At 36.8% G+C, this 12621-nt stretch overlaps 1 protein-coding gene and 1 pseudogene across 1 annotated transcript in view; one reads left to right on the forward strand and one right to left on the reverse strand.

Moving 5' to 3' along the window:
* Nucleotides 1-9857: 9857 nt before the first annotated feature.
* On the reverse strand, nt 9858-11178 carry LOC104847472 (annotated as a pseudogene).
* Nucleotides 11179-12438: 1260 nt separating this feature from the next.
* Nucleotides 12439-12621, forward strand: part of CUNH21orf91 (chromosome unknown C21orf91 homolog) — a 25809-nt gene continuing 25626 nt past the window's right edge. The window contains exon 1 of the mRNA XM_010645656.3: nt 12439-12520. The gene's annotated coding sequence lies outside the window, so the exon portion shown is untranslated. The remainder of the gene's footprint in view (nt 12521-12621) is intronic.

Genomic DNA, 12621 nt, shown 5'->3' on the forward strand with positions numbered 1-12621 from the left:
TTGTTTTTTGAAAGAATAAATAAAATTGTTAAACCTTTTGCAAACCTTATCAAAAAAAGGAAAGAAAAGGCTCAGATCCATGCAATCAGGAATGAAAAAGGTGAAGTCACAACAGATCCAACAGAAATCCAGAGGATCATTAATACCTACTTTGAGAAGCTGTACTTTAAGAAAATGGAAAACACAGAAGAAATGGACAGATTTCTAGATATTTATGAATTACCAAAGTTGAACAAAGAAGATGAAAATATTTTAAACACCCCAATTATAATCAGTGAAACTGAAAATGTATTTAAAACTTACCAACAAAGAAAAGCCCAGGTCCTGATGGATTCACTGCTGAATTTTACAAGACATTTAGAGAAGAACTACTGCCACTACTCTTCAAACTTTTCAATGAAATTGAAAGGGAAGCAATACTTCCAAGTTCATTCCTGGAAGCAAGTATCACTTTGATTACCAAATCAGGGAAAGATGCAATTAAAAAGGAGGACTACAGGTCAATCTCCTTAATGAATATAGATGCAAAAATCCTTAATAAGATACTAGCAAACAGAAAACAGAGGATCATCAAGAAGATCATCCACCCTCACCAAGTCAGATTTATTCCAGGGATGCAAGGATGGTTCAACATATGTAAGTCAATAAATGTAATACACTATATTAAGAAAGTCAAGGATAAAAACCATATGATCCTTTCGATAGATGCAGAAAAAGCATTTGAAAAAATTCAACACTCATTCATGATAAAAACTCTGCAAAAAATTGGAATAGATGGTCTATATCTCAACTTAATAAAGGCTATCTATGAAAAACCAACAGCCAACATCATATTAAATGGCCAAAAACTGAAAACCTTAATGTTAAAATCAGGAACAAGACAAGGATGACCACTATCACCACTCCTCTTCAATATAGTACTGGAAACATTAGCCATAGCAATTAGACAAGAGAAGAAATTAAAGCAAAAGATAGGAAAGGAAGAAGTTAAACTGTCATTATTTGCTGATGATATGATACTCTATATTGAAGACCCAAAAAACTCCACCAAAAGACTTCTAGAATTAATTGACAATTTTAGCAGAGTAGTGGACATAAGGTCAACACCCAAAATTCAGTAGCCTTATTGTACACAAATAACAGACTCACCAAGAGAGAAATTAGGGAAACTATCCCTTTCACAATAGCATCCCAAAAAATGAAGTATCTAGGAATCAACCTAACAAAAGAAGTAAAATACCTCTACACTGAAAACTACAGCACTCTGAAAAAAGAGATCAAAGAGGATATAAGAAAATGGAAAGACTACCCCTGCTCCTGGGTAGGAAGAATCAACATAGGGAAAATGGCCATACTACCAAAACTGCTATACAGGTTCAATGCAATGCCAACTGAAATTCCAACACTATACTTCACAGAACTAGAAAGAAGAATCCAAAAATTCATTTGGAACTATGAAACCTAGAATAGCAAAAGCCATCCTAGGCAACAGACACATGGCAGCAGGTATAACAATTCCCAATTTGAAAATATATTACAAAGCCACTGTGATAAAAACAGCATGGTACCACCAAAGAAACAGACCTGAGGATAAGTGGAACAGACTGAAAGACACAAAAACAACTCCAGATGTATTCAGCTACCTCATCTTTGAAAAAGGAGCTGACCATTCCCACTGGAGGAAAGATAGCCTCTTTAATAAATGGTGTTGGAAAAACTGGATCTCAACCAGCCAAAGATTAAAACTAGATCCTTATCTCTCATCATGCACTAAATTAAAATCTAAGTGGATTAAAGATCTAAATATTAAAACAGAAACAGTAAACTTGCTGGAAGATAAGTTAGGCAGAACTCTGGAAGACATTGGCATAGGAAAAGACTTTATGAACAAATCCTCAGTAGCACAGCAACTAGCAGAAAGAATCAACAATTGGGATCTCATCTTATTAAAAAGCTTCTGCACTGCAAAAGAAACCATCAACAGATCTAAGAGACAGCCTACAATGTGGGAAAAAATTTTTACTAGCTGCTCCTCAAAGGACTATATTATCTAGAATATATAAAGAACTCAAAACAATCAGCCCCCCCAAATATAAAGACCTAATTCAAAAATGGGCATCTGAAATGAACAGACATTTCAAAGACAAAGAAGTAAAAGCAGCAAGTAAATATATGAAAAATGTCCCACATCACGGGTCATTTGAGAGATGCAGATGAAAACAACACTGAGATTCCACCTCACCCCGCAAAGAATGGCTGCTAGCAAGAAATCACACAATAACAAATGTTGGCATGGTTGTGGGGAGAAAGGAACTCTTCTCCATTGTTGGTGGGAGTGCAGACTGGTGCAACCACTATGGAAACCAATATGGAGATACCTCAAAGAGCTGGGACTAGAGGTTGCATTTGACCCAGCCATCGCTCTGTTGGGTATCTTTCCAAAACAGTTAAAAGAATCTTATCACAGTGACATATGCACACCTATGTTTATAGCAGCACAGTTTGTAATAGCTAAAACTTGGAAACAGCCTATTTGCCCATCGGTTGGAGACTGGATAAAGAAGATGTGGTTTTTCTATAAAATGGAATGTTACTCAGCCACAAAGAATGAGAAATTAGAGTCATTCATAGGAAAATGGATACATTTTGAGGATATACTCCTAAGTGAAATAAATAAGTCACACATGTGTAAATACTGAATAGTTTCTCTGGTGTGAAAAACTATAATAGTACTCAAGATCCTAATGGGATAATTAACATTGTGAAATAGGGAGAAAATGGCTAAAGGCATAGGGAAAATGGGAAGGGTAGGGTAAGGGGAATAAGGGAAAAGAAAAAATGTGAGAAAATGAAAAGATGAAAATAAAATGTTTGTAAATGGGGAGGGGTGGGGGTGAAGGGAGGGTAGGGGCAAGGGGAAAAAATGAGAACCAAGCCCTGTCATGTAAAGGTACAAGATCCCAACAATGAATGTAACTGTACTGTTATCTAGAATGTACCAATAAACTCAATAAAATTTTTAAAAAGTAAAACAACACTCATTATTTCACAGTTCTATAGGAAATACTTACAGTACAGAGCGACCTGCCTAGTGCAATCCTCTGTTTAGAATCTCACAAGGCTAAAATGAATGTTTTCTTAGGTGTTTGGAATGAGTTTCTCAATCCATTTAGGTTGCTGACTGAGTTTAGTTCTTTTTATTTTAGCCCTGAATTTCCCTTCCTTTGCTGGCTGTCAATCGGCAGCAGTCATTGCTTCTAGAACAATGTTGAGTTGAGTTCCTCTAATTCTTCCGGATGCTTTGACTTCCTTTCTGTTATCACTGCTTTCTTTCTTTTTCTTTTTTTTCTTAAGAGAGATCTGTTTTTAAGAGTCCATGTGTCTAGACTGGATTCCCTTCAATAATCCAAAACACTGTGCCTATTTTAAAGTCCATAACTATTATAGGCAGCTACGTCAGATAAAAGTTAATATACTGTCAGAAAGGGACTGGGTTGTCAAGGAAGTCAGTGCAGAAGACAAGAACACATCAAAAGTGTGACTGAAGGAGCATCTGAAGAAGGCAAGACCTCGAGATTGAAGTCAAAATGGCCAGATATACATATGTCCCTAAGGGACAAAGGGAAGTTTGAGATTATGCTGTAACTGGTAATATCCTTTTGAGATTTCCCATAGAAACAGACCACAGTCTCACAAGGGGTGGGCCACCCTCTCTCACCCATTAAAACTAAGACTAAGACTAATCCTAAAATTATGAAAACTAAGACTACAGATTATCAACCAATATTAATTATGTCATCCATATGCCCTTGTTAATGCCCTGTTGGATCAATATTAGCTAAGTGGCTATCCCTAATGATTATACTGTGACCCATTTTCTACTTGCCTCGTAACTTTGCCCTATAAAACATTCTTGGCGAGATGATGTTGGTGGCAACCTACTTGTGACCCCTCCTGTCTCTCAGAAGCTGTTCCTGTTCCCTATTCCTATCCCTCAATAAACCCTTCCTATTCACAAACTCCTTTGCCCTCTGGAAATCATTCTTCGATTTCAGAGAACATAAATTCAGCATATCTGACATCTAGCAGGTTGGGAATTACATGTTTCACATACCATAACTTTAATTACACCTGCAAAAGTCCTTTTCACTAAATTAGAAACATGTTCACAAGATTCAGAGGTTAGGATATGGACATTTTTGGGAGCTATTCTGCTGACCAACCCAACAATGTCACATGTACAATGAAGCATCCAATGAAATAATATTAGCTAAAATGCAAGAAAATATTTCTATACCCAGGGGAAAAAGAAGAAATCCATCATGGAAATAAGCAGTAGTGACAAGATGATGAAATTAGTAGATAGGGATGTTTTTTCCAACAAGACTTGCAAAGATTTATTTTTCTGTGCTCTAGAAAAGAATCTGATCAGTTTCTTTTCTTTGAACAAAAGTGAATGTAACATACAGTAGTTACTGGACAGTAAGTGAATGTTAGCATCATTAATTTCTCTTCCCACTTTAAAAAAAAATTTAAACATTTAAAAACCAATACATAAATTCCATTTTATAGAATACTACTCAGCCATAAAGAATGAGAAAGTAGATTCATTCCTAGGTAAATGGGTGCATTTTGAGGATATACTCCTAAGTGAAATAAATATAAGTCACACATATGCAAATACTGAATAGTTTCTCTGGTGTGAAAAACTAAAATAGTACTCAAGATCCTAACGGGACAATAGCAATGTGAAATAGGAAGAAAAGGATCAAAGGTGTAGGGACAGTGAGAAGGATAGGGAAAGGGGAACAAGGGAAAAGGAAAAAATATGAGAAAATGTAAAAATGGAATTAAAGTGTTTGAACGTGGGGAGGGGAGGAGAGGGTGAAGGGAGGGTGGGGACAAGGGGAAAAAATGAGAACCAAGACCTGGCATGTAAAGGTACAAGATCCCAGTAATGAATGTAACTGTACTGTCTACCTAGAATGTACCAATAAATTCAATTTTTAAAAAAATACATAAAAACATATCTTTTGGGAAGATACCAAGAGGGGGAATAGCTGGGTCAAATAGAAGGATTTTCATATAGCAACTTTAAATATATTTTATGGATTAAAGAAAAACATAAAGACACTGAGAAAAAATGCAATCTAAGAAAAAGAACTAAATGGAATTTCTATCCGGGTGTGGTGGTGAACACATGTAATCCCAACATTTAAGAAGCTAAGAAAAGAAGATAGTAACAGGTTCAAGGCAACCTAAACTGCATAGAGAGACCCTGTTTCAAACAAAACAAAACAGAAAAAATTGAAATTCTGAATTATATTATTTAAAATGAAATTTTTAGGGGATCATTTAAAATCAGATTACATGCTGTAGAAGAAAAGATTAGTAATCTAAAGTTCAAAGAAGAAATGCTGAAAAATAAAATAGTGATTTCTCAGGCTGGGGGTTTAGCTCAGTGGTTCTGCCACCTACCTTGCAAGCATAAGGTTCCAAGTTCAATTCCTGGTACCAAAAAAAAACACAAAAAATAGTGATTTCTGGCATGATCTCAATCAATCTTAATATATGTATAACTGTAATCCCAGAAGTTTAAATTTTCATAGATTTAATGAAAAATATTGACCTAATATTAAAGAAACTCAACAACCTCAAGTAGCATAAACACAAGAAAACCAACAAAGATATACATTAATCAAATTAGCACTACAAATAATGTGAAAATATTGAAGTAAAAAAAGACATATACAAGGGGAAAAATTAAGAACTGATTTCTCATCAGAAACAATGCAAATCCAAAGAACATGGTGTATTAGCTTTTTCATTGCTGAGACATGAAAGATACCACCCACAGCCAATAGGAAAAAAATTTTATGTGTTAGCTATCTCTGGGGCAAAAACATCATGGCTGAATGACATAGTGGATCAAAAATACTTAGTTAAAAGAGGCCAGGAAACATAGCAGAGAAACACTGCCACACAAGAATGGGCTAGGGTCTATATATATTATCCAAGTCATGCCTCCAAGACCTACCCAGACCCAACAAGAAGCACGCTTTACTAATCTACCAGGCATTCTTAATCCAATGATGAGGACACATCAGGATTAACAGTTACAAATGAAATAATATCTTTAAAGAGCTAAAGAAAAAGCCCTCACGCTAGAATTCTATATTTAGTTAATGTATCCTTGAAAATGAAAGTGAAATAAAGCCAGAAGCTGAAAGAAGCTCTCATCAGCAGAGTTACACTACAGGAAATGTCAAAGGAAGCTCTGATGAAGTAAAATAATACCAGATCAGTCTAATCATACACAGAGTAATGAAAAACACTGGGATTAGTAATATGCTGATATCGATATTCTATCCTTTTTAACATTTTTTAAAAGATCATTGAGCAAGAAGAAATATTATATTTTATCTGAGCACAATCAATCTTCCCACTACGTAAAAAGTGGGTTGGGATGGCTAGGGCTAATGAAAGAAAGATAATACAGACTTACGTAGTTTCAAAGTACTTGGGGGGCTGGGAGGTCAGTGCCTCAGAGTGAGCAAAGACAAAGATGCTCTGAATTAGCCATTATTTATTGGGTACACACAATAATTGGAGTATAGGGTGACTTAGTAGGTAGGGGTAATCTATGTTGATGAAGATCTTAGGCCTCTCTGAGGATCTTATGTTCATGAGGGCCATAAGGAGAGCATTCTTAAAATAGTAGGTGGGATAAGATAGCAGGCTAATAAAGAAGTTGTCCTCCCAGATGAACCCCCCCCCCACTTACTACTACTCAGTTCAGACCAGGATGTCTTCAGCTGATGTACTCTTGCTCTTGAGCATCACAGTATCACAGGACCACTGAGACCTCAACTTGTGACTGGAGGCAAAACAGAGCTATGCTCCCACCATAGCCAGCTCATGGGTAAAGGTGACACTGGGCCTTCAACAGCTATAGTCAGACTTTAATTATAAAATTATTTTTCCCAAAAATGTATGTACAATGGCTCTCAACAATATTTGAAGTCTATAATATATACAAAGTAAACCATATGACAATGATAAGTGCATAGAGTGAAAGAATATATTCTCATAAATATTTTTCATTTCACATGAAGTGATATATTACTTTAAGTAAATGTGACAAGATAAAAATTGATCTACTAAACCCTAGAAATAAATGAGTATATACAGTACACACACACACATACTTAGTAGAAGAGATAAAAAGAGGAGACGAAACAATAAAAATATCTTTGACTAATTTAAGAAAGGAATGGAATAAGGATATACAGGTCACCTGGAACACAAATAGCTAGCTATGGGCTTATTGTTATGGTTTAGACCTAAAATGTTCCCAATAATCTCATGTGTTCAGAGATGGGGCTTTCAATGTTCCCCAAAGTCTCATGTATTCAAAGATGAGATTTCAAATGGTTATTGGATTATAGGAATATTATATATATCAATAGATTATTCAGAAATTGAAAGAAACCAGTGATAAAATATCATTATGTGGTACACACCTGAAATCCCATCTACTCAGGAAGCCGAGGCAGGAGGATTACAAATTTTAGCCCAGCTTGGCCAATTTATGATTTGTCTTGTCTCAAAAATGGGATGGGGGGGTGACTCAGTGAAATGGCTCTGCATTCAATCCCCAGTAGTGCAAAAACAACAAACAAGAAAAACATTACAATCTAAAAAACAACAACAAAAACCCAGCTGAATGAAAAACCAATCATAAGAAAAAAAAATCACACTTTAATTCCACATATACGAAGTTATGGAACAGATAAGACTAACTTTTACTGATATAAATTAGATTTCATTTTGGGGGAAGATTGACTTGGAAGAAGTAAAAAGGAATTTAGGGTTGTGGAAATGTTCTATATTTTTATTGAGGTGGTGTCTTGGTTACTTTTCTCATTGCTGAGACAAAATACCCAACACCCAAAGTTAAAGAAGGAAAGGCTTATTTGACCCATGGTTTGTAAGAGGTTTCAGTCCATACTCAGCTGGCTCCAAGGCAGGGTGGCATAGCAAACAGGCATCCCAGAGAAGAAACAGTCCACACAAATACGCAGGGGAGAGTAAAAGCAAGCAAGAGACAAGCAACAAAGGACAAAGCAGCTTCTTTTTGCCTCTGTTATAGTCTATCTAGTGTACCTGGCCTAAGGCAGGTGCCAGACCAATCACTGGACTAATTTAGCAATCACACACACTTAATCCTAGCACTCTTAATCCTAGTATTGCACCCTGAATCAATCCTAGCATCAAACACTCTAGATCCAGACATCTCTGAAAAATCCCGTCATGACTTTATGAGGCTTTGGGGAGCAAGTGTACAGTTTTGTCAAAAACCATCAATCTGTGCTTTCAAAATGATAAATTTTTATTTCTTTTTTCATGATTAAATATGTTTTTATTGTCACAATGAATTGCTTTGTCAGATATACATTGTAGATTTCAGTATGGCATCAAAATAAAAATATTTTCCTGAATGTCAAAATGTGAACAAAAGAGATGGCAATGGCATTTTAAAAAAGGAAATTCACACTGGTGGTGAAGCTGCTAGTGGGTTGCTGATAAAAACTGGAACACATCTGCGGACAAAACAATCTGCGACATTGCAAATAAAATGGCAGTGGTGTAAGGCTAACAAAACCAGGAGAACAGTTAAAATACAGACCCTAAGGAGTACATATCCAAAGAACGGCAGTCTTAGCATTTCAAGTCCATATTATGTTGTCTGATTTAGTTTTGGAACTGGAATTCTTAAGTAAACATCTATCCTATAAAATGAAACTATTCGGAGTTTAAACTTCTTTAACAACTTCCTTATTCTTAGAGATTTTAACTAGTCCAGAGGAAAGGCAGTTAAGCTCGAAGCATTAACTTCCTGGGCTTACCCATAAATGGTGGGTCATGCCATTTCCAAACCAGGAACTCAACATACTCTTGAATGTCTTAGTGCTTTCACACAGTCCAGGCAAAAAATACAAAACAAGTAGTAATTAATTAAATAAAAATATAAGTGTTTCCCACCAGTCTCTATAAATTCTGTAGTTACCCTCTAAATGGCAACTTAAAAAAATAACAAATCTTTTTCACCAAGATTACCAAATGATTTATTAAATGTCTTTCCTCCACAAATAAAACTAACACTAGGATTTGTCAGAAGATCTAAATGAATTATATCCCTTGTATATGAATTTAGCTGAATCGCTCTCTCTCTCTCTCTCTGGAATCTGCTGATCATAAAACTCAGGTCTGGCACATAATTCCTTTTGTTATCCACTGCTGTTATCCTCTAAGACTCCAGAACAGAGACCGTAATGTGCTAGTGCAACAGAGCAATCACTGTCATCACCAAAAGAAAAGTAATTAACTTATTTGATGATATAGTTATTTGGATGATTATTTACTGGTAAATTAGTATTTCTACATTTTTTTTTAAAAAAGTCAACCACTTTAAGTGACGATATGTATCAGGCTAGTAGAAAAAAGTTGAAACAAAGCCCTCTCTTTTGACCTCACAAAGTCACGCAGACAAGAGAAGGTAAGTATATCTGATTTGTTCTAATCAGGCTTCTTGGAATTAACAAAATGTTTTTTCTCACAAATATGTATTTGGCTCATTGTAGAAAGAAGTTCTTTAAAGGCTGCTGCTAAACTTGTTTCCCTTTGAAAAAGTAAATTTCAAGGAATGATAATGCAAGAGGGAAGTTTTTGATTTATAGAACGTTTATAGATTGTGCTTAGTCTCTAATATCCAATTTATTTTAAATAACAGAAACTACACTGATAAAGTTTCATTTTTCCTAAATTTACCAGTACATCCATGAATCGCACCAGAATTAGGACAATTTGATTATCTTAATGATTTTGTTGTGAAACCTGCGCACTGCGTCCGAAGATAAGAAACAGCAGACAGATATTCTTACAAGTTCTGTGCACAAGGACATTCCTCTTGGGAGCCAAGATATCTGAGAAAGCAGTTCTCCCCCAAAACTCTCAATAAGCAATTCTGAAAAACAGTCATAGGTAGAGTTTCTTTTGTTCTGCGAAATCTGGGAGGTCTGAGTATTCCTAGGGTCTTCAGGTTGTATCATGGGTCGTGAATCCTATGAATGTGAGAATACACTATTAGAGGACTCTGTAGGGTCAATCAAATTTTCATAATCGCTGCCATCTGGTTCTTCACCACTGTCAGCAGCTGCTCTTTGGAAGGAAGGTCTGCTCCACTTCCAGGATACTTGAGTCCGGAATTGGTGGAAGCATAACTGGATGAGCTCAGGGCTTGAGGTCTAGGCATAAAGGCACCCCTTTCCGTGTGAGAATGGCTCAGAGTACTTTCTTGATTGGGTGACAATCAGAGTAAGGGGGAGGAGGATCAGAGTGTTCTGCGTCTCCAAATGCACTTCTACCTTCAGCTGCAAACCCAGAATAGGGCATCCGAGGACTGAATACTGGTTCCAGACTTTCAGATAGTATCTGCTTAACATAGCCGGCTGCAATCCTGTACTTTCGCCTGAAGTGCATTACAAATCTGATAAATTGCTCTGATGTCTTTTATTACTCCATCCTTGTCAAAAAAGTAAGTACCGTGTTCTTTAACAACTTTGGCATAACTCAGAAGTATTTGGCACTGAAAACATCTTGTACTCTTGCTGGCTAGTATCGTCTAGATTGGGAATAGTAAGTGATATCCTTTGATTATATCTGTGATTTGGTCTAAAGAGAACATATTCTAAAGTATGAGTGGAATTGTTGGCGGTGGACATGAAGCTGAAGAGAAGGAAGACAAGGTCAGGCACACCACGGATGCGGGTGAGCTGTTTATAGATAACATGCTCTCTGTATGATATCTGTTGTTGTGTGTTTCACCGGAATCTGTACCACCCAGTAACTTTCTTTCTCCGATCTTTAAGAATTATGTCCAGACTCTCTTCATTAACTTTACTTGAGTAGTCATAAAAATTGAAAAGTTGTGAACAAGGCTGATGGTTACGGATTTCAATTAGTTGCAGAAATTCTGTGTTGCTAATTTGTGAGTCACTGATGCTAAAAGTTTCTTCCTGATTTACCTCCCTCAACAAAAATCCTTCATGGTCTGCATTGCTGTTGGCACTGAGGAAACACAGTGCTGAAGGTGTAGCCCAAAATGGAAGCTGCCATGATGTAAATCTCCCACTCCCCCATCATGTCTTTCAAAGACTGCACAGCCTTCGGTGGGAAATTTTTATTTCTGTACATTATACCTCAATTCTGATAAAAGTAGTTAAGGAGAACAAGAAAACTGTGAAATAACAAAAAAGATAACAGAATGGAAAATAATTTCTTTCAATACAAAGAAACTATTAGTGATTTAAGAAAATGTTTGAATCACTTTTTCAAAATCACTTATGGAAAGGATAAGTAGAATACAGCATAGAAGATATTTCAGTCATATTTACCTATCTGAGAAATTAAAATAGAATTAAAATTAAAATAGAAAAACCATTGCCTTTTCTATTTCAGTTAGTGTATCTTGCAAAAAAAAAAAAATCATGGGAAAGGGAGGAGATCATAGTACCCCACGGGTTCTATTTTAGGAAATTTTGGGTAGGGCCTGAGGTGCTACTATATTCCTAACAAGATATCAGGTGATGTCAGTGCTGCTGGTTCATCTACTGTTTTTCAAGTAGCATGGGCACAGATCACTTTTCTGAGGCAGTGATGGCTTATAGAAAGTGACAGTTTGGTCCAGCATTTTCCAAGATCTATATGGAATCCACTCCTGCCATCAACTGAAGAATATTTACATGTAGAATGACAATTCAGCCCCCTTTCTAGTTATGACTGTAAACAGGAGCAGGTGCTTATGATGACAGTGGTTTTATGTCAATTAATTAACCGTGAATTCAAATCCTTGCTGTTTCTAACCTAAGGTGATAACTTGGGTTGGTTACTCCTACGTAGCAAAATAATAAAACAGATCCCACCTCGTCTTCCAATGCTACTGTTAAGATTGTAATAGAAAATGTAACTGAAAGTTTACATGAACCATAACTTTAAAAAAAAAAAAAAGCTTAAAAACTAGCAGTTTAATAAGGGGCGGGGGCCTTTAAATAAGAGGTGGGGCTTTGGGATTATCCGGGTGGGAGCCCAAGGAATGTACCAATTATTGGGGAGGTATGACCCTCCAAAAGTAATCGTAATAAAGAAGTTTCTGAATTTAAAGTTATGTCTAAATCAAGACACATGAAATACGAACTTTTCTCTCACTGTATTAGTCGACTGACATCTTACTGGGAGGGTAGCGGTGTATTTCGCTTCAGTCTCCAACTGTCAAGCAGAGTCCTACTACCCACGCACTCGGGTTGCTTTCTGGCTCCCAGCCCCACTTTCCCGCCCCCAGCTCCCCAAACCCCTGCCCGGGGCAGTAGATTCCACTACGCGGAAAGGGGCGGTAGTAATGGACTCGTCTATCTCTTCTCCCTACGGAGGGAGGATGTGAGGGGCCACTTTGCAGAGAACGGTAAGAAACCGGCCAGGAGATAGGAGATCCCAGTGAAAGTCGAGTCAGGCCGGGGCATCCTTGCAGTAGGGTCGGGGCCAGTCCGCAGGCGCCTCGCGGGC

The sequence above is a fragment of the Fukomys damarensis genome, unplaced genomic scaffold (genome assembly GCF_012274545.1).
Source record: "Fukomys damarensis isolate Sample0158 unplaced genomic scaffold, DMR_v1.0_HiC HiC_scaffold_24, whole genome shotgun sequence".
Taxonomy (NCBI): domain Eukaryota; kingdom Metazoa; phylum Chordata; class Mammalia; order Rodentia; family Bathyergidae; genus Fukomys; species Fukomys damarensis.